Genomic DNA, 23,536 nt, shown 5'->3' with positions numbered 1-23,536 from the left:
CAATGGGGAGGGGTCCCTGGATTCCAATAATGTTTCAGTGGGGGTCCCTGGGTTCCGGTACTGATAAAGTGGGGTCCACCGATGTGAAAAGGTTGGGAACCACTGCTCTTCACGAGCCCTCAGGGATAAACCCCGTTTGGTCTGGGTCAAGCAAACCCTACATACATGGGTTCAGCCGGCCAGCCAGGATACCCGTGAAGATCTTAGTGTCCACATTCAGTAGCGTTACGGGTTGATAGGAGGAGGACAACTGTGGATCCTTCCCCGGTTTGGGGATAACTATCACCATGCCTAATTGCATAGTGGGGAGGGGTGGGTCCGGGGTCAGCGCATTTTATAGCCGAGCCAACACAGGAGCTAACTGGCCCCCGAAGGCCTCATAGAACTCTGCTCCAAAGCCATCCGGCGCTTTACCGGTTTACAGATGGTGTATAGTCGCTAATACCTCTGCAGAAGTAACGTCCTTCTCCAGTATGTCACTGTCTGCAGGGGGGGATCTGGGACAGAGGGGTGGAGTCCAGAAAGTATTCTGTGTCCTGACTGTCAAGCTCTTCTGCGGCGTATAAATAAAACCTCTCGAACTGTTGAAGAATGAATGCCTCCTGACTCGTCAGTGTGCCACCTGGTAAACGTACCTCTGCCACTCTGTGGCCCGCGAAGGCGATGGTCCAGAAGTCGGCCTGCTCTGTCTCCCCCTGCGTAGAATTTTTGCCTAGGCCGGAGTAGAGCATATTCTGCCCTATCCCCATCTAGGGCTCGCAGCTGTTTCCTGAGGGCGCTGAGCTGTCTCTTCACCGCCAGAGATCCCGTCCTACTATGTGTGGCCTCCATGACCCTTATTTCATCCTCTAGTTGTTGACGCTTCTCATAAGAGGCGGTATTCAATCTCACTGCTATTGTTATAAATTGGCCCCTGATGACTACTATAAGGGTTACCCATAGTGTTGTGATACTACTTGTGGGGGTGTCATTTGTTTCTAGAAAGTAAGCTATTTTTTTGGCTAAGATATCCTCATACGCCAGGAGCCTTGTATTAAGTCACCAATGCCATTTACCTGTGGTGCGGGGTGTTAGTGCGAGACACAGTTTGAGCGGGGAATGGTTCGAAATAGAAGCCACCCCTATCTCAGACCTGGTAACCAAAGTAGTAATACGGGGGAGTGGGGAGAGAGAGGTCTATGCGTGCGTGTGATTGGTGGGCAGCTGAAAAAAAGGAGTATGTCCTATCCGTCGGGTGTTGCCGGTGCCAGATGTCAGTCAGCCCTGCCTCCTCCAACCATTCCTGAAAACCCCTTGAGAAGGCTCCTGTTTGGCCATATCTCTGGGTGGACCTGTCTAGCTGGGGGTCTGAAACTAGGTTAATTTCTCCACAGCCCACAATGTCCTCCTCTGGAGTTGTCAGTTTCTTCCCCAATGCGTCTTTAAGAAAGCCCTCCTGACTCTCATTCGGCCAGTAGATATTAGCTGCTGTTAGTCTATGCCCATAAATGTCAATATGAAGTGAGAGGAGCCTCCCTGGAATCTCTGCCTGTATCTGGGTTACCTTCCCTGGAAATCTCTTGGCCAGAAGGATAGCCATCCCCACCCTCCTCACTGGACCTGAGGAATGGAATTGGCGGTCAAACCAGTGGGGCCGCAGCCTTCTCCAGTCTGGTCAGAGTAAGTGTAGTAGACAGAGATCACTCCTCGTTTCCCTAAGCTGCTGAAGAAGTGCCTGACTCTTCACAGGCCTGTTAAGTCCCCCAACATTTAAACTAAGAATAGTGACCATTGAGGTGGTTAGTGAAATTTGCTACAGTTCTGTCTGATAGTTCAGTCAATAGGAAGATGTCCCAGCACACAATCCTGTATCCAATGGGGTTGCATGATACTAATTCCCCTGTGGCAAAATAGAAAGGGAGAGGGATAGGGGGAGGGGAACGAACAACAGGGTGTGAACAGTGAAAAATTTTCCCCGTCTGGGACTAACGTAGACATGTCCAGGGGTAGCCTGGTCCTCAGTCCACTTTCGTTCAATCTCCGCTCCAAAGGGGTTAGCACTTGCTTTAATGCTTGCTTTTACTGGGTCAAGGTCGCCCAGCGCCGTCGTCTCCCAGGTGACGCGTAGTCCATCAGGGGTAAGAGCCCTTATAGTTTATCTTGTCCTATTAGTGGTCTGGGTCCACTTCTGAAGCGCTGTCTTGGGTGCATAGACTCCAGAGCAAGGCTGCTCTTTTCTTCTGGCTCTCAACCGTTGTTGGTTTGTAGGATTTATTTCGCCTGGTACAGGGTTTTGAGCAGCCCCTATCTCTTCGTGGTGGTTGCTCCTGGGAAGCCGACTGCTGGGGCTGGCTCCTGAGGCTCGGCGGCATACCTTCAAGGACTTGTGCTTCTTCCAGTGTGCAGCCGCTGCAGGTTTTGTTCTGCCAGACAAAGTGTAGATGAAAGGGGTGGCCCCATTTATATCTGATGCCTTCCTCTCATAGGAAGTCCGTTATTGGCTGAAGGGTTCTGCTGCGCTGCAGCGTCAGCATCAACAAGTTCGGAAAGAGGCCGATCCAGTGCTCTTCAAATTCAATTGTATTTTGGTTGCGAGCAGCCTCCATTATGATCTCCCCCTGTCTATAGTAGTGCAAACAAGTACAAATGTCTTGAGCCTGATACGTGGATCGGTCAGGGCGGCCAGCTCTATGTGTTCTGTCCAATATGATGGTCTGGTCTTTTAACTCCGGAGCTACATGTTGAAAGAGTCACACTACAAAGTCCTCTAGTGAGCCCGTTACTGCCTGTGTCAGCACTCCTTTTATGTGACTATTAGATTGCTGGGATCTATTTTCCAAGTCCTCTAGTTGATACTGCAGTTCTTGGTTCTTATCTTGTAGGGCAAGGAGTTCCCGTCTGTTAGAATCTACTTCTCTGCTCACGTGTCGTGGGCCTGCTCCAGCGTGTTCACACGCTGACCCAGATTGATCACCTCTCTCCTAAGGTCCTTGAATTCCGCTGCAATTTCCTGCTTCAATGTGGCGAAATCCTCACAGAGGGAACCAAAAAGCTGTTCCATGAATGTCCTTGTCAGAGGCCCTACCCCGCCCTCTGCCTGGTTTGTGTCTGCCACCTCTCCTCCCTCTGTTACTGGGATCTTTAAGGGAACCCTCCTTTTTGCCATGTCTCCAGCACGCCATTCACATCTGCCCACCTCCCGTCTGGGCTCATTCACTTTGACGCTGCCTTTGTGAGTCCGCCGCTCAGGATATTTGTAATCCACTGGTGTCTATAATAACCGATCCGGCCTCCAGCAGATCCCAGTGCCACAGCCTCAATAGGTGTCCGGGACGGTACGCCTCTCAGCGCGATCTGCGATTCTCCCGGTGGGGCATTGTGCTTTGGGTGGGCTGCCCACCCCTTTCCATCGTCGCCGCTGCAGGGGGGGTGCTCGCCGGGACATGGGGTCTTGCTTCAGTACCCCCAGAGGCCTGCCCGGCAAGCACCAGACTGTCTTCTCTGCCACTGGGCCCACCAAACTCCTGCGCTTGATGTCTGAAGTGGTCGTCTCCAAGTGGTCCAAGTTCCCCCCAGGCTCTCCCGGTGATCCCTCCAAGGGCTTAATGCTATATCCCTTCAGTTTTTCTTTGTTCTCCATGTGGTCTAATACGGGCCTCCCTCAGTGTCTGTCCTTCAGTGCCCAGGTGGCTGGGCTGCTTCTGTAGTGAGTCACCTAGGCGTCTGGTATAGCCAGCACCACCGGGCCTCTTATTCTCTGGGTCCCCCAGGTAGGCTCCGGCCTCTGGCCCTCCTTCACGTACCATGACTCTCTGTGTTCGCGGGGTCCATCGGCCTGCCCACCAATCGGGGCCAGCTATCCCTTGACACTCACCGACCTGCCAGGGCCTTCGTCCCCCTTCTAGGGCCCGCTGTAGTCGTGGTCGTGCTCTGCGCCCGGCGGCGTCTCCACTTCATTCAGGGCCCAGGTCTCTCCATGCTGCTCTTCTGCTATTCGCCCTCCTCGGGCCTTGTTTTTCTCGCCGCCTCACCGGCCCTGCCATGCTTCCCGGCGACTCCCGGCAATTCGCTTGTGGGCCCTCCACTATTTCGGGCTCCCCCAGCTGCCTCTGCTGCCACCGCGCGCTTCTTCTTCTTGGTGCCCGAGACGCCAGTGCCTCCTCGTTGCTGCCTGCTGATCGTGTGGGGGAGGGGTGCGGGCTCACTTCCCTATCCCACCCGACAGGCATCCTTTCTCATCAGGGTGGCGTGCGTGGCCTGTCATTGCCTCACCGCCACTCTCTCTTGGGCTTCGACCTGGGACCACGGCACTCAGCCCTGCAGCTCCGGACATCCAGCCGAACCCTGGGGCTCCAGGAAAGCTGGCAAGCTTCCCCACGTCGTCCAACCTTGGCACTGGGCACCCGATCCAGCCATTTATTTCGGCTGGCGGCAAAGCTCCGAAAAGACGCTCCTACTCAGTGGCCATTTTAGCCACACATCCCTTTTTTGCTTTTTAAATTCATAACTTGACTTGTGTATGTTGGATTTTTGTTGTTTTCGTCTTGTTTTGTTTAAATAAATATTATCTATCTTTCTAAACCTCTGTTGTGTCATTTTGTAGTGTTTTCCCTTAGTTACTGTGTGTGTTGGTACAAATTATTTACACATTGCTTCTGAAGTTAAGCCTGCCTGCTCGTGCCGATCTACCAAGGGTGTGAGCATTGGTTAACTGACAGTGATTCTCCTTTACCCTGACTAGAGTGAGGGCCCTTGGTTGGACAGGGGGTAACAGTGACTGCCAACCAAAGACCCCATTTCTAACACACACAGACACCTGCCAAAGCAGGAAAAATCATGGAAGGTGGGCAACTAACTATCACCCCGCCAATCTTGGCTTTTGAAGAAATGAGTGCTCCTCACTGGAGCCCCTTAGTCTCTGGTCTTTGGCTAGATTCTTCACTGGGATGCCCTCACAAGCTTTTGTGAGGTGGTTGCTGGGTGCCTGCCCACATGTCACTGAAAAGAAAAAAGCCTGCTTTCTCTTGCATTTTCTGTACTTTGAAGAGAGTGACACCTGCTGGCCACAAATGTTACTGCAGAAGTGCAAAGAGGTCTTTAGGAATAAAAATAGGCTATCCCAATTCATGATGGCACAATGGAAAGTGCTATCCACAAAGACTATTTAATTTGTATCTCTCTTGGATCACAATGGTCAGGTATACTTCTTGTACGTCAAGATCTGCACTTATTTACATATCATTAAATTGTTTATTCCCATGTCAGTTGTTGCAGTTTGAGTATTCTTCATTATTCTTGATCATTTGTATTTTTGTTGAGAGGTTTTTTAATGTTTTTCCTCTCCAGGGTGTCATCTGCTATGTTGTTCCTCTCCAGGGTGTCATCTGCTATTTTACATGAATGGACTTTCTCTCCTTTATTGGCCCCTTACTCTTCACCCTCTTGTTTCTTCATGGTGAAACTTAGAAAGGACATTTTGGCATCACAGACCACCCACATCATCCTTTCCTGAAGTAAGGAGCCAAAAGAGAGACATGGGCTATTGTACTAGCCAGACCGAATAGCTCTGAGTTTCTGGAGAGCCCCACTGTGTGGAAAGCTGTCGAACCATCAGGAGTGTATGAATTTAGCATTGCATGTAACTAGTTTGTTTGTCATCCTATCATGCGGACAAAGGGCCGTATTTATACTCCGTTTGCGCCGAATTTGCGTCGTTTTTTTCGACGCAAATTCGACGCTAAACTAACGCCAACTAACGCCATATTTATACTATGGCGTTAGAGGCGAATAGCGCCAAAGTTCCCGGAATGTGCGTCATTTTTTAGCGTGAACCCCTTCCTTGCGTTAATGATATGCAAGGGAGGCGTTCCCGTCTAAAAAATGACTCCCAGGCCTTTACGTGGTATTTATACTCCCGGGCAAAAGAGACGCCCGGGAGTGGGCGTGGCTAAAAACGGCGCATTTGCGCCGCTTTTTAACGCCTGGGTCAGGCATGGCGTTAAGGGACAAGTGGGCTCAAAATGAGCCCAGAGTGCCCTCCCCTGCTCCCAGGGACCCCCCCTGCCACCCTTGGCCACCCCAGGAGGACACCCAAGGCTGGAGGGACCCACCCCAGGGACATTCAGGTAAGTATTTTTTTATTTTTTTTTAATAATTTTTTTTGGCATAGGGGGGCCTGATTTGTGCCCCCCTACATGCCACAATGCCCAATGACCATGCCCAGGGGACAGAAGTCCCCTGGGCATGGCCATTGGGCAAGGGGGCATGACTCCTATCTTTACAATGATAGGAGTCATGTTGATGGGGGATGGGCGTCGAAAATAAATGGTGCAAGTCGGGTTACGACGATTTTTTCGACGTAACCTGACTTGCCCCATTTTAAGACGCCCATGCGCCATTTTCCCCCTACGCCGGCGCTGCCTGGTGTACGTGGTTTTTCTCGCGCACACCAGGCAGCGCCGGTCTGCTTGCGCCGGCTAACGCCATTCAATAAATACGGCGCCCGCATGGCGCTTCAGAATGGCGTTAGCCGGCGCAAAACTTTTTGACGCTAAACTGCGTTAGCGCAGTTTAGCGTCAAAAAGTATAAATATGGGCCAAAGTGCTTACTGCTGGCTAGTCTAATAGCTGTTTTATTCTCACCTCAGATAGAACTGGGAGGTACCTCAGTCAGGTCAAGACTAAAAATACAAGATTTTTAATTATGTTTTCGATAAGCAGCTCGACAATTACGGAAATTGAAAATAATATCTACAGCTGATTTAACATCTAAAAATGGTGCTAATCATTCATATCATAAAACATTGAGTTAGGAGTGAAAAATTAAACATTTCTAACACTTAGTAAACTGATGTACGGTTGCTAATATGAACGATAGTCACAAATATTGCCCGGCGGTTGGTTTAGGGCATGCCAGGTTATTAGAACATCTTGAACAATGTTTGTTGTATAAATTTAATGTGTGGTTTTTGCAAGTTACTTTTTCCAGTGACTCAATGGGCCAGATTTCAGAAAAGTGGTGATGCACCCCATGCAGCACCACTTTCCTTGCGCCCCTTGGTGCCCCCCTACCGCCACCATGTGGGCGCCATATTTAATATATGACGCACCATGGTGCAGGGTAAGGGCAATAGCATCAGATATACTGTGTAGGATTAGCACCAAAATGTTGGCGCTAATCCTGCACAGTACATAGAGCACCATTGAAAGCAATGGTGTGCCCCCTTTTAACTCCAGCTCTGTGCAGGCGTTAAAAATAGGTGCTAAAAACGACGCAGTGGAATCTCTTGGATTACAATGCACCATTTTTGCGGTGATCCTAACGGGGGAATGCCCCCCCTTGCATACATTATGCCTGGCACAGGAATAATGTGGCGCAAATCATTACAAAGTGGCACTACGCATGCATTGCACCACTTTGTAAATATGGTGCAGCAGATTTGGCCTCGTTGGGCCATATTAGCTTTAAAAAACGGCCTAATGTGGTGCAAGGAGGCGCTAGGCCCTCTGAAACCTGGGCCAATGTTTCCTGTAGAGGTAGCACCCCTGTTCTGAACTTCACAAATAAATAAATTCTCAGGGGTGAGGTTTTAGGTCCCCAGAGGTCTGGCAGTACAATTCTGGAATCGGTGTTATAGCTGATTTTACATAGTCTATTATATCACGATGTTCTAAATCAGGATTAAGACTATACCATTCCACTGCCAGTCTCATCTCCTGTTCAACAACGTTTTAGTCATCCGCCGCTGCTATTTCCAAAGAAAAACCCAAATTTTATCAACATCTAAGATGAGCACCTCTGAATTTTAATTCTATTCTAATCAGTCCGGTGAACATGTAGCACCACATTCTATATGGACCTTCCCAACATAACACGTATTGCCTTTCCTAAATTTCAAATAATCCAAACCATACATTAAAGCGGTTGGGATTTTAGACGCATAGGCTGTCATGAACACCGTTTAAACCTTTTTCCCGTTCTAGTGATGAGTTTGTTCGATCTGTTACCTAATGATACCTGTTTGCCTGTTTGGAAATATGTGGGGCCCTTCGGCTTTTGTGTGACAGTGTAATTCCAGGATAAATCCAGTTCTTCTTAGCCACGGACCACCCAGTCAGGCCACTCGACAGGAGGCAGCAGTCAGAGTAAGGTTCGGTTTGACCTTGTAAAGGCCTATGTTCCTCCCTGAGAGTTTCTTGGGAGTATGAAAATTGAATATTTTATTGAAAAATAATGCTTAACATGAGCGTCTTATAGTATAAATAGGCTACATTAAAAAGAGTGGTTGTCACAATGCAGAAAAGTCGTTTATGTGTTTTATTTGATTTCAGAAAATCATTTAAGTTCAGCTGCAAAACATTCTGTCCTGTTGCGCAAATGTAACGTATCTCTAGCTTCCTCAGGACGATTTGTACATATGTTGCAACATTTCAGGCTATGGGATACCACAGAGCTAGGCTGTAAAATGGCCTCATCTTGGTGAAGCTCTGCTAGCTGAGTCTGCAAACTGGCAATAAACCTTGCATGAAGCACCCATCCCTCTTTCAAATTCATGATTAGGACGGGAGGTAGATGAGCTTCACTATATGACCATACCCTGCCCCTAAAAACAGCCTGCTGCATGACCTGAGGTGAGAGAGGTGGAGTGGGCTGCTGAGGTGGACCTGTGGCTTGGATTGCTAGGTGCCGTGGTGGCCGGGTATCGCAATGGCAGGGGGGGGGTTTGGGGGCGGGCATGTCATTGCTTCAACAGGCCCAGAGTCATGGAGGGACAGACTTCGCAGTGACAATCTGTAAGGCTGCAGGAGGCATCGAGATTGACTAGCGACAAGGCTGTCTGAGATGCCCCAGAGGTTAGAGGTGGGTCATTCCAGGCTGGATGAGTTGGCGCATTGGCCTATGCTTCGTGACTAACATTATTGATCTGGCCCAAGGAAGAAAACTATGCTGGCTTTGTAGTATTGGGTAATGGCTGGAAGCTGACCTGGTTAGCCCTGGCTGAAGGCTACTGTGTGCAGGAGCTGATGAGGGGCATGGCAACCAGGGTCCATGGAGCTGTGTGGGCCTTGCAGGGACACCCCATCCCCATGTCCATCGACTTAGGGGGAGTGACACCACCTTAGTGAACTGTGATAGAGGCTCATGGTTTCTGTGGTGCTGTACTGATTTCCCCCAGAGCACACCCTTTTTTCAAGCTTTACTGATGTTTCTTGATTATATTGCTGCATATTTGCTGCCCCTCTACACTTGTGTATGATAATCTGAGGCACTTCGCCTCTGGGGCATTGTGGAGCGGCACCCATGCTGGATTTGTGAGACACTGTAAGTATCCCACCAACTGAATAAGAGATCAGAAACTCTAACAACATTGCTTGGATGGTCAACTGCATGAGCAACTGTGGGAAAGGGGCTTTTTGACATGGTTAGCCCCCACTGTTTGCCTGGTATTTGATGTGGTTTCAAAGTTGTTAGTGCCTAGGGCCGCTGCTATGCAGGTTCCCTGGGCTAGATCTCTCTTTCCCAAAACTGCTGGATGCATTGGCAGAATTAGCAACACCTTTAGCTGTCACTATAGGACCCTAGTAACTAGTACTTAGGTACCCAGGGCCTGGGGTACTAAGGGTAGGCACCTGTGGGCAGCATTACAGATTGTGCCACCCCCAGGGTCCATGCATCCAAGTGCACCCAGCACTGCCATTGCAGGCTGAGTGTTCTGGTGATATTCTAAAGTGCAAAACTGACATGGCACACAGCCTGTGTGCCCTGTCCACTACACACTGCATGCAGTATAGGTTAGTCACCCCTCTGGCAGGCCCTCCAGCACTAAGTTAGGGTACACTATACTGCATGTGTGGCCATAGATGCATGAGCACTATGCCCCTTTTGTGCCCATGCCAAACCTGGTGCTGTGTAGCAATTTTAGCTATAATTTTATACACGTTATTTTAGCATATTAGGCCTCCTGCTGTGCACTTTAACAGCGATATATTTTATTTGGCTTTGTTTTATTATTTTAATATTAGCCACATTTGCGGTCTTGTTTTATTTTTTCTATCTAGCTGTTCTTCACCGAGGTCAGCACTGCATTCTTAAACAAGACAGTTCTTTCACTTTGTGCTTTTCTCAAGGCTGCAGTAAGATAGGTTGAGGGCAAAAGTCGTACGCTTTGTCTCCAATGTTCACAGAAACACATGCACTCTTACGTGGGGATCTTTTCTTGGAACATCAGATGTTTTATTATAAAAACACTACTTTGACCCATCTATGTTAGAGGGAGATTCCAGCCAGATGACCACTACTGTATGCTGATTGCTGATTGCTCCACTACAGCGGCTTATGTAGACCACAGGCCTCTTGCTCAGGTATGAGGGATGATGTCTTCCCAGGGGGAACTTGAAGGGCAGAATTAGAGCTTAACATGCTGCGCTCTAACATAGCTTAGGTAGGAACTATCGCTGAAAACCTTAATGACAACATGGTAGTGTTATTCTTGTGTTTTACTCTCCTTGTCACAATTTTAATCCTATTGTGCTTCATCGTCCTAGTTATTGCAATACATGCTCTATTCTCTAAGATGCAGTTGCTTCAATAAAACCTTATTGAACTATATTCTACCTCTGATTGTCCTTGCATACGTGAGAATAATGTAACTGAGAGAAACGCATCCGAGTGACCACGATTCCCCTGAAGATTCATTTATGTCATGCACCTGGTTGCCCCAATCATCCCTGCTCTTGGGTGGAGATGAGGCACTGCTAGTCAGCCGGAACAAACCCGGATTAGGCCAACAGGCGTCACATGGTGCGGGACCAGACCCAGTCCCCTGCAATACAGGTGATTCTGTCACCCGAATCCAGTAGTCTCATTAGGATAATGAGAACCTACATGACACTGGGACATAGTAAGTGAACAGAGCAGCTATTTTACACGCATGTGCTAGACACTGGTCAGTCAGAGTTTCTCAGCTACATGATGGCCACTCTGCATCCTGGGTTGTTTGGTATCAAACAACACCGAATGATAAATCCAAACTGGTATTGGATTTATTGCAAAATGTACTTAGGGGCCACCTTAGAGGTGCCCCCTGCATAAGCTAACTACCCTGGCATGATTGCTGGCTGATTCTGGAACCCTGGGGTGAGAGCCTGTGCTCTCTGGGTCCAGACAAAAAAGCCCCTTCTGGGCAGAGGTTTTACACCTCCTCCCTCAGGAATGTGCACCGCCCTGACTATGAGCATCAAATGGCTTGCCACCCTTGAAACTGGACCCACAGCCCTTCTAGTAGCAGCAGATGGATGCCCCATTGCAAACCCTCAATCTTGGTTGGACTAATGAAGGGAAAATGCACAAAGGACTGCAGGAGCGGCTACCCCTGGCTTGCACCTCCCCTAAGTTGTTGCATGTGAGGTGACCCCTCCATTCCATATATCTCCATTTTGCATGGTAGGAAAATAACCTATCAGGGATAGGGAGGTAACCCTTACCCACAGGAAGTCATCACCTAGTGGGTGTAGCCACCATAAGGTAGATGACCCATTGGTCACTACAAGGTACTCTCCTAAACGCCTACTAAATGCAGTATTTAGTGGGCACCCCTAGACCTGAGGATCAGATTCCAAGGACACAAGAAGGCCTTTAACAAAGAAGACCCAAAACTCAAAAACTTCATTTCTGCTGCACAAAGAAAAAAAGGATCAAACCCTGCCTGGTGCACCCAGGACTCAACAATCGCCGCTGAGGGGGTTGCACGGACATCAGACAGACTGTACAAAACCCCAGAGGAACTCGACTCATCTGAACATTGCTGAGTTAAAGCATCACTCCCTACAACAAAAGACCCAAAGACTAGTGAAGTCCTATTAACTGACAGACTGCTGACCAAGGAACTGGACACCGCAGCCAGACCAAATTAAACTTAATGAACTTGGAGGACATATTCTGAAAGTGTGCCAAGTTTGGTGTTACTGTGACCTCCACTGGATGAACTGTGCAATAGCCTGGGGTACTTATCTCTCAACGTCTGACAGCAAGAAGAAAAGTCCGCTCTGGACTCCAAAAGAACCAGGAGCAAGCCATAGTGAAGGGACTTCAGGACACACAAGAACCACCCCCCAGAGCAACTCTGCTGACCTGTAATCCACCCTCAAAGTGACCTGCCTCCTGCTTCCAAGAGCACCTTTGAACACAACTCCTGGTTTCTCTATCTGCTCTGCACCCGGCCTCCCTGAGCTCTGCAGCAGAGAACCTGCTGTGATGTAAGGGTTCCCCACTCCTTGCGACCTCTACACTCACCTTGAAGTCCACCTGTGAATTGCTTTTCCAAGTGGTCACCCCAGTGGCCCTGCGCCAGCTCCAAGGACTTTTCAGTAGCTCTTCCGACCAAAACCGGGAACCACCCAAACTTCTCTGGCTGGCTATGCATTTTTAAAGCTTTCTCCCATTGATTCCTATGGTGCGTAATTACACACAAAAAGACTAGTTATGCTAAACTTCATAACTTTAAAAGTGTTTACCTGATTTTGATGCTCTTGGCCTTAATTGTTTTTTAAACATCTGAAGTACTTTTGTAAATTGGTCTCAAGTTATTCGTTTGAGCATGTGCCTTCATTTATTGATACTGTGAGTACAAAAAATGCTTTGCACTTCTCCAAGATTGGCCTAACGGCTCAACAAATCTACCATATAAATTAGAGCATTAGGTGGTCTAATCTTCACCTCTGTAAAAAAGCATCTGGTTGCCCAGAATATCTGCACAGTGTGTCTGGTTTTGCACACTAGCTAGAGAGCCAGCCTCCTGCAGCAACTGGATTGCTGGTCTGCTCATGCCCTTCAGTCTTGAACACACTACTTCTGAGGTGTGACTAGACCTCTGTCTCTTTGAGACAACTTGCAAACTCACATGTCTTGAGCATGGCTTTGCCTTTGGCTTATCTCTGGAGGCTGTTATCTGACTACCCACTGCATTTCTTGGGAGAAACCTCCCCCAGGCAAAGCTTTACTAGGATGGGCAAGCACAACCACAAACAATCTGAACTGCCCTTTAAGACTAAAGGCCTGCTAGATCTGCAGACAAAAACCAGAGGTGAGATGCGTCGCAGATTAGGACCTCATTATTAGGCCTGGGCGGAGTTCACAGAGTCCAACTCTGCAGAATTCGGCAGAGTTAATAAAAAAAATCTTTGGAATTCTGCGTCGGCGGAGTATCGTGAGCCGCAGAGTCCTGACTGCGCCCCATCTCGGAAGTGCTAAGCAGGGTCGGACCTGGTCAGCCAGACCAGACCCTGAGCCAGACCAGACCCTGCTTTGCACTTCCGAGATCGGGCACATTCAGGAGAAAGCCTTGGCAGTGAAAACTGCTGTTTCTGGCATCTTGTGCACGGGCCTGTCCTGTGAACAAAAGGCCTTAAACGGCAGCTTGATTTTGCTGCCTACAGTCCTGGCCTAAATTCAAGCCAGGGCCGTAGGCAGTGAAAGCTGCTAGGCCTCTTGTGCATCGGCCTGCCCCATGTGCACTCCACAAGGAACAGGCCGGTGCGTAAGAGGCCTGAAATGGCAGCTTTCACTGCCTACAGCCCTGGCATTAATCACGGCCACGGCCATAGGCAGCGAAAGCTGCAGTTTCAGTCCTTGTTTGTGCACTACTGTGCACAAACAGTGACAAAAAAGAGAAGAGGACTTACTTGGGTCTTCCTGGGGGTTATCGTCTCCAACGAGTCCTCCTCAGCATGGATGCCTCCCTCCTCTGCTCCAGTGCGTGCAGCAGCCTGGTTATGGGTTGCACAGTGGAAGCACAGAATGACTGCCTTTGCGGTGTGCAGCCCATACTGGGCTGCAGCATGACCCAGGTGAGCTCCACACTGCTGGCAGGGCTGGCAGAGTTTTTGGGACAACTCCGTTAGCTCTGCCAGCGGAGCGAAGCACTCTGCACACCCCTACTCATTATGAGTTTGGCAGCCAGACGAGCCGACTGCCTAACTTGCGGGTAGAATGGCACCATCATACCGGTGGCATTCCCTGGTCGTATTACAATGTTGCTGCTGGGCTGTCCAGCAGGAATATTGTATTACTACATTCCCACCAGGCTGACTGGCGAAAACAGTGCTACGATATAGGCCTCAGTTCCTTTAAGGGAGCCCAGGTCAATAACATAGCACACAGCAGCCTCGGAATGCTCACTATCTGCAAAGCAGACAGTGCGCATTCCAAGGGTGCAGGGGACCTCCTGTGGCCCCCGATATTGGCTTTCCACCAGCCTTTCCATGGCATGGCCTCCTCCGTGGAATGGCTGGCAGAAAGCTGAGTTGTAATCAGTCAGAAGTATTAACAACATACATGGAGGTGGCACCACAACATAATTCTTTTAATGCAGGTTCTTTGAATACCAAATATCAGATGTATTTTTGTATACCTAAATAGTATGGCTAATATACATCTATCATCATGTTTTTAACACAACATAATACATTCAGTTTGTTCAGAGCATAATTCATTCACAGCCTAATTCAATAAACTGAAATAAAAATAAATAACAAAAAAAGTTTTATAAGCAGAAGGAATCCTTATGTGACATTACATCACTTAATTTGAGTCATGCACTACCATTAGAAACTAGATAAGAAGGTGAAGGAGCTACAATCCAATTACGGCAATACATACCCAAATTAGAAATAGAAATCACAAAGAAAAACATCCAGGGCCACATTTTGTCAAACTTTGCCACAGTGCAATGCAGCAAGCCACCTTGCTGCGCTGAAAGAAATAGAAAGGGCAGCCATATTTAACATTATATCCCACATTCCTGTCCTTTCCTTGCTCTGGTTCTCTTTTGACCGCCTGGTGCCAATGCAGACACCCATGCCCTATAATGCAAGGGTCCCTGCTTTGTAGGCAGGATTGTTTTGGTGTAGAAAGGCCACCTTCCTGCTCAAAATAATCCTCAGAGGAATTTTCCTTTTTCTGAGTGTGCTGCATAATGCAGCACGCTCCGAAAGAGGAAACAAGAAGAAGAAAGAAAGATATTTCCCCTTGTTGCACCTGGCATGGAAAAGCATGACATTTTGACGCATTTCCAGGTTTATAACTGTTGGTAAATCTGGGAATGCACCAAACCCATGGAACGATATGTGGGAACATCCACACATGGTACACCTCCTTGCTTTGCATCACTCTAGATTTATCAAACCATGCAGGGCAACACAAGATGGCCTTGCGTAACTTCATATATCTGACTGATTTTGCATCACTGTTGCACCCGCTTGTGTGGCGCAAGTGTGGCACAAATTCATTGATATACAAGCCCCTCAATCCATGCTAGTGAAAATTCAATACCTACATTTCCAGTACAGTCTATAAACAATAAACAGTTTTAATCATTTCTACTCTATATTGAAATATAAAATAGATCACTAAACACATTCAGATTCATCCTTCCAGTTTTACTCAATTTAAAGATTTGCTCATCCAGGGCCAGATGTAGAAAAATCAGTTTTTGCGACTTGCAAATTGCGAGTCTGAGCGACTCGCAATTTGCAAGTCGCAAAAACGGATGCAGAATGGTGTCTCAGACACCTTCTGCGACTCGCTATGGGGTCGCAAAGACCCACCTCATCCATATTCATGAGGTGTGTCGCATTTTGCGACCCCATACCGAGTCCCTGCACTCACAGGGATGGTGGCCTGCTGTAGTCAGCAGACCTCCATGTCTGTGACTGCTTTATAAATAAAGCAGTTTTTTTTTTCATTTTGCAGCCCGTTTTCCTTAAAGGAAAACGAGTTGCAAAATGAAAAATAAACCGAAACCATTTGGTTTCGTTTTTTTCAGAGTAGGCAGTGGTCCATAGGACCACTGCCTGCTCTGAAAAAATATTTTTATCGACATTCACAAAGGGGAAGGGGTCTCATGGGGACCCCTTCCCTTTTGCGAATGTGTTACCACCAGTGTGACACTGGTGGAAACTGCGAGTTGGTTTGCGACCGCATTCGCGGTCACAAAGCAACTCTGAATTGCGATGCAAGTCGCAAATAGGAAGGGAACACCCCTTCCTATTTGCGAGTCGCATTCCCAAATTGCGAGTCGGTACCGACTCGCAATTTGGGAATGTGCATCGCGTGAGGCCGTTTGCATGGCGCAAACTGCGTGCTACATCTGGCCCCTAGCGACTATAATTCTGTATACTCTCTGAATATATTAATGATTCTTCCTATCCATATAATGAAAATATATTACAAATATTTTAAGTACAGTCTACACCCTAAAAATCAGTTGTAATCGCTGCTCCCTCATATAAATATATAGCTGATCACTAAACTCATCCGGATTCATCCTTCCTGTTTTATTAAATTGAAAGATTAACTTACCTAGCTACCACAATTTTGAATCTTCTCTAAATACATTGATTATAGTTTTCAAAGCTTTACCTCAGGGCTGGTTGTAATTAAGTACAAAGCTCCAATGTCTTCAGTTTCTTCAAAGTATCAGAATAAATAAACATCTGGTCCACAAAAAGTCAGACGGGCGATCATTGAGCAATGATTACCACTGTTTTTGTCTTAAGACAGGGGTGGTCATTATGACTTCAGCGCTCTACAATGTAGACCGACAAAGTCTCGCCAGCCACAAGACCACCAATGATGGCGGTCTTCAGACCTCCATATTATGAATGCTGTCGGCTCTCCTCCATAAGTTGAGTGGAGAACCGCCAGCAGCCATACTGGCGGTTGGCAGTGCAGTGGAGGTTGCTCCGCTGGCACAGCCACATCAACACAACACCGCCACGCATTTCCGACTTAGTAATAGGCGTGGCGGTGTTGTGGTGGTGGGTCACTGGCGGCGGAGCAAGCAACATGGACCCCATTCCCTCCTGGACGACCACCGCGACCACCAGTTAAGGTGATCGACCAACTGTGGAGGGGTTGGGTGGTGTTGTGTGTGCGTGACTGAGTGTGTGAATGAGTGTGTGAGTGTGTGTCTGCAAGTCAGTGTGTATGCATGCCTGACTGCATGTTTGGATGTCTGCATTGATGCATGTATGAATGCATGTTGGGATGTATGAGCGAATGTGTGTATGGTTGTGGGGCAGTTGTGTGGAGTGTACCTGTCTGCGGGTGCATGAATGGGTGTTGTGTGTGTGAGTATGTGCGTGTCTGAGGGTGTGTGCGTGTATGAGGGGGTGGGGGTGTTAGTGTATGGATTGGGGTGGGGGTTAGTGTATGGATTTCTAGTGTTTGTATGGGGGTGGAGGGGTCAGGTGCTTCCTGGGGGGGTGAGGGACCCACCTACCAGTGACCGGGAAGGAATTCCCTGTTACTGGTAGCCGTACTGCCATGATTATTGTGGCAGGGCTACCACGGCGGAAAACATGGCAGTAGGCCAGGTCACAATACTGCCGGCAGGACTCTGGGGGCCGCCGGGTCAGAGATGAAAATCCTCAGCCCAACGGTTTATACCACCGTGGCAGTATGCGTGGTGTTGTGGCGGGTTGCAAGCGGCAAACCCGCCACAGTCATAATGTGGCGGCATGCATCGCCAGCCTGTTGGAGGTGATACCGCCACTTTACCCTGGCAGTCAGAAGACCGCTAAGGTCATAATGACCACCAGGGTGTTCACCTGGCCACCTGGTACCCCATGGATGCATTGTGTCCCAGAGTGGTCATTTAATAGATTGCCTTAGTTGGCATGTTGTTATGAGAGGTGATGAGGGATCTTATTCTTCAACAAGGTTGGGAAGTTGAGATGGGGGCTGGGAATGTTTGTCATGTTCTGCTTTGGTACACTGTGGTAGTTTTGTAGAACACATTGATAGTAGAAGACAGACTCAGTAATAACATGTCACATTCTTGTGAGACTGAGGGGCCCCGCCGGAGGAGCTCTTTGATATTTACCAATGTTGATTATAATCACAAAGTGACTGAATGACAGACAAAAAGCCTTTAGGTATTTGCATACTTAGATCAGAACCATGTAGATGTGAGATTACTTCGGGAGCAACATTTGACACTTCACACACAATTCAGAGTGCAAAAGGATAGATAGCTGAGCCTCATGTGGCTCCATATTCAGCCTATGCTCAGGGAGTGGTGGTGGTGATCTCCAAGGGATTTTCAGAGAGTGAAGATTTGTGGGCTCTGTGAACAGACTGTCATGGATGCCTCCTTGTGGAGCCCTAGCATTGACGACCAGGATTTCTATGGAGTCAAATACTTAGCCTTTGCACTGGAACTATAAACTAGCGGGTTGACTTTAATGTCATCCTAGATGCAGCACTTGACAGGTCCAGTACCTCTAGATCACCACACTCGCAGGCTGCACTTCAGCTAAATAACATTATACTTGACAATGATATAGTTGATGTGTGGAGACTCTGACATTATGGTACAAACAAAGATTTGTGCCACCCTTACAGACATAGTGCATGATCATGTTTGGACTACTAGTTGGTCACTAGAGGTATCAGCTCTAAAGCCACATGGGACGATCACCATCCTAGAATGCTCTACAATTATGTACCAATATTATTGGAACTGGCATTTAAGAGTGTATGAGCATAAGTGTTCTAAAGGAGGCTGCCGTCAGTTGCACTCTAAGGTAGTTAGTTCAGAGCCGAAATCCACACTGAAGTCCAAGTATACATTTCTCTTTAGTCACAATCAGCGACCTTGGCGTGTATACATGGGGGGGCATTTGAAGCAGTACTATGGGGTGTTCGTATAACTAGACAACTGGGAGTCCTAAAGGTGCTGCAGACACAATTGGCTACACTAGAGAGATATTCAAATATTAGAATTAGAGTATTTTGCATTTGGTGACACAACAGTACTTGTGGGAATCAAATGGAAACGGAGTACAGTAAGGAAATCACTGAAATAATATCAATTCAAATATTATGGAAACACAAAATATCAGAAATTAAATATCTCTCACAAAAATATTGACTTCCTATACTTAACTAGTAAAACCATAATTATCCAGAACAAAAATACTGTTGTAAAAAATATTGATATTTAATAAAATTGAAAATAAACATATCTGATACAAGGATATTTTTACTTTCAAATAAACATATAATACAGCAAAAATATTGAAACATACAATATTGATAGCAATAATATCGCCAAACTAATTGAATAATCGCAAATAAATGTAGAAAAAAAATTATAACATAAAACAATTGCTTAAAATAAAACTAAAATGTTTTATACACATACGTAATATGTTACAAAAACTATAAAATATTTACTCTTGACCCCCAAAAAATAACAAAATTAAATTATAACAAAGCATCCCCAAAAAATATAAGCATTAACCAGAAGCATTTAATCTATAACCAAAATAGTTATATACATATCAATATATATATATATATATATATATATATATATATATATATATATATGTATCACCATCAACTTTTCTCCATATGAAAAGCCTGATCCAAACAGGGCGGTCACAGCACAGAGGGACGAAGAACCCTCTCAAACATTCCAACAATTTTCTCCTCCATGAAGAAAAGCGCCGAACTCTGGTTAAAAGTGAAATGAGGCATTATTTATTCACAGAAGCAAAAGTTCTTGCGTTTCGGCATCTCAGTTTCAGCCTTAATCATAGGTGCTTCAGTTTAAAAATAGCCACGTGATGTAACCCCTCTTTTATATTGTGGCGTTAAAGACACAGAGTCACTTTTAGTTATTCAGTCTTACATGCAAGGCAAAGTTCAAAAGTTCCACTGCCAAAGTGTCAATATTTATTTCTGTCGGTCCGAGTACACTGTATATCCATATTTATCATCAAATTATTGCTCATATTATTTATCGCTTCCCATTTAATCATTGCCACGTTTCCATCGCAATGTTTCTTTCATTTTTAGAGTGCTTGGCAATAAACATCTTCAGTTTACTTGGAAAGTGTCTCTGAATCTCCAATTTCATTTTAAGACACTCTGCAGCTGTTTATACTTGTATGCCTTTTAATTGTAGTCCAGATAACCTGTGCTTTCCTTTTTGCGTGCCTCACAAACACTAATTAACCATCCCTTGCCCGATTTTCATGTTAAACACAGTTCTGTAATTCATTTTGTGGTCGGAATATCCATACCTTTCAATACATGATGTGATAAAAACGGGCGGATCTGGCTTCAAACATATAAATCACCATCAACTTTTCTCCGTATGAAAAGCCTGATCCAAACAGGGCGGTCACAGCACAGAGGGACGAAGAACCCTCTCAAACATTCCAACAATTTTCTCCTCCATGAAGAAAAGCGCCGAACTCCGGTTAAAAGTGAAATGAGGCATTATTTATTCACAGAAGCAAAAGTTCTTGCATTTCCCTGACGCGTTTCGGCATCTCAGTTTCAGCCTTAATCATAGGTGCTTCAGTTTAAAAATAGCCACGTGATGTAACCCCTCTTTTATATTGTGGCGTTAAAGACACAGAGTCACTTTTAGTTATTCAGTCTTACATGCAAGGCAAAGTTCAAAAGTTCCACTGCCAAAGTGTCAATATTTATTTCTGTCGGTCCGAGTACACTGTATATCCATATTTATCATCAAATTATTGCTCATATTATTTATCGCTTCCCATTTAATCATTGCCACGTTTCCATCGCAATGTTTCTTTCATTTTTAGAGTGCTTGGCAATAAACATCTTCAGTTTACTTGGAAAGTGTCTCTGAATCTCCAATTTCATTTTAAGACACTCTGCAGCTGTTTATACTTGTACAAGTAAAAAGGGGGTCTCAAAACCTGTTTTCCCCATTCTTTTTTTCCATAGGGTCTTTACATGTGCCTATAGCCCAAACTGGTGAATGGAATTACACCCAATTTGGCAGGCAAGTAGATGTTGTTGTGCATAGTGTGATTGTATTATTTGGTGTAAATCTGTTCAGTAGTTTGGAAGAAATGAAAGGTCAGAAAATATAGATATCTAAGGGACGTGGATCCTCTGCTGATCCAACTGTCCCTATGCAGATATCTGATTGGCTGCCAACACTTCAACAAGAAAGTGTCGGCAGCCATCTTGGGACTCAGCTTCAGCTGAGTCCCAGGAAAAAAAGTAAAAAAAAGAATAATGGGGGCAGGATAGGGACACCCTCACCCCTTAGCTCTGGTGCTCCCACCAGGGCTTAAAAGCATTTTTGTTTTAAAATGTCAGAAAAATCCAATGATCTGGATCAACAGATTTTCCCAACGTTTAAAAACTTGGGTGGTTTCCTGCTCTTTTTGTGAAGCTCTTGTGTGTGCCAAGTCCCAGGGGCATGTGCAAAAAATTTAGGAGGGGAGTGCACGGGCCCCCCCTCCTGGGCCCTTCACAGACCTAGGGACCGCCACCTCCCCAGGCCAATTTAATATTCTATGTGATGGAGACCCCACCTCCCCGGACCAAAAATGAAATGATTAGGGGGGTCTGTTTTGGGGCCCCACGCAGTCCCGGGACTACCACCTTCCTGGGGCAATGTTGTACTATGCGCAGGGGGACAGTTGCCCCCCGAAGCTCCGGGGACCATTAATTCCTCAGGGCTAAAGTGAAATAATCAGGACCCCTGTTTTGGACCCCCTGACCCCCTGTCCTGGGGACTACCACCGCCACGCGGCAATGTTATACTGTAATGCAGAAAGGCCGCTCCCCCCCTCACAGCCCCAGCGACCATCACCTCCCTGGGAATAAAATGAAATAATCTCCACTCAAAGGACCACCACCTCCACGGGCAAATCGAACATTGAAGGGGGGGCCCCCCTTGACAAGTCAATGATGGCCCTAGGGACTACCACCCAACAGGGTCCACTCCTGCTATGTCCTGAGGAGCCCACCATTGAGACATCCCACCAAGCAAAAGCAAACAAACTCTGCTTTCTGACAGGGGGAGCTGTCAAGCAGCTCCTGCTAGAAGAAAGCAGAGTTTTTATCTGTTACCCTGCATGCAAATATGTGTGCAAGGAAACAGATGAAAACATTGCTCCCACAAGCAGGGAGCTTCTCTTTAGAGCAGCTCCCTGTTTCAGGGAACAATGGCGTCTCCTGCTGTATGCAGGGGCCGGCTAGGACAGTGGGGGCCTTGAGGCTCCACCGCAGTCCTGTCATTCTCTCAGCACTTCTTTTCACACATGCATTTGTAAAGTCGCTGTGGCCAGAGATATTCAGATTTTACTAAACCAATTTACACCAAATAATCAAAAGCACAACGTGTACTAGCTAGCTTCCTGCCAAATTTGGTGTAATTCCATCCAGCGGTTCGGTCTGCAGTTGTGTCTAAATGTCCCATGGGAAATGCAATTTTTTTCTCCTCCCATTTTTCTCAGCCCCCACTTCACAGATCACCCCCGAAACTTTCCATGTGCAGCAAGAATCATCAAACACTTTTTGGGGAAAATTTCTTGAAAATTCGTCAAACGGCAACAAAGATATTGGCAAGTCAAAAAACGCTTTTTCTATGGAAACATGGTCCTAGCTATAACTATCTAGTGGAGATAGGTAATACATACTCATATATATATATATATATATATATATATATACACATATATATATATTTATCTTGGGTGCTTTTTGATTAATCTTTACATTTTCCCGAAAAATTTCTATGGGGTCTTGTTGAGCACAGAAAGTTTTGGGATGATCCGTCAAGTGGGGGCCAAGAAAAAGGGGGAGTAAAAAAAAGTATGTTTCTCATGTTAATTTGTTAATAATTCCCATACGGTCCTTAGACACAGCTACAGCCCAAACCTCTGAATGGACTTTTACCAAATTTGGCAGTGAGCTAGATCTTAGTGGGCAGATCATCCTTTTTGTGATTTGATGTAAATCTGTCCAGTAGTTTATTAAAGTTTATACATATCTAGTGACACTGGTTCCTCCGCAGATCCACCAATCCCTGTACTGATATCTGATTGGCTGCCAACACTTCAACCAGAAAGTATTGGGAGCCATTTTGCAGCTCGGCTTTAGCCAATTCCCTAAAAATAAAAGCCATAAAAATAGAAAAAGGGGTCGGGGTAAGTAGGTAAGGTCCCACTGATACCCTGCATGGGCTAAAAAGTATATTTTTTTCATTGTCAGCAAAATCAGGTGGTGGATCTGTGGTTTTTACTGAGAATTTCAAAGAAAAGTGCAGTCTCCCATGCTTATAATTGGTTTTGCCCCTAGGTAGGCCAAGTCCAAGGTGCAAGGGCAATCTAATGAAAAGCGAGGAGCGCACACAGGGCTACTAGGGTTTTTAGAAACCCCAGGGACAAACATCTTCCTGGGGCTATATTCAATAAATATACAGTACCCCCTTGTCCCCAGGGACCACCACCTCTCCTGGGCAAAAAATAAAAAATCGGGGGTAGCTCTGACCCCCCCCCCCCACAGGTCCTGGTATCACCACCTCCCTGGGGCTACATTTTATAATATTTTTTATAAATATACGGGGGTGGCGTGGACCCCCCCAGCCCCCTTGGGACAACCACCTCCCCGGGGCCACATAATAAACATTGTTGGGGGCAGCGCAGACCCCTGGCCTTGGGGGCCACCACCTCCCCGGTACCATTAAAAAAAATTAAAACATGGAGGTAGTCCATG

The sequence above is a fragment of the Pleurodeles waltl genome, chromosome 2_2 (assembly GCF_031143425.1).
Source record: "Pleurodeles waltl isolate 20211129_DDA chromosome 2_2, aPleWal1.hap1.20221129, whole genome shotgun sequence".
In the NCBI taxonomy this organism is placed as follows: Eukaryota; Metazoa; Chordata; class Amphibia; order Caudata; family Salamandridae; genus Pleurodeles; species Pleurodeles waltl.
This window is presented reverse-complemented; position numbering follows the sequence as displayed.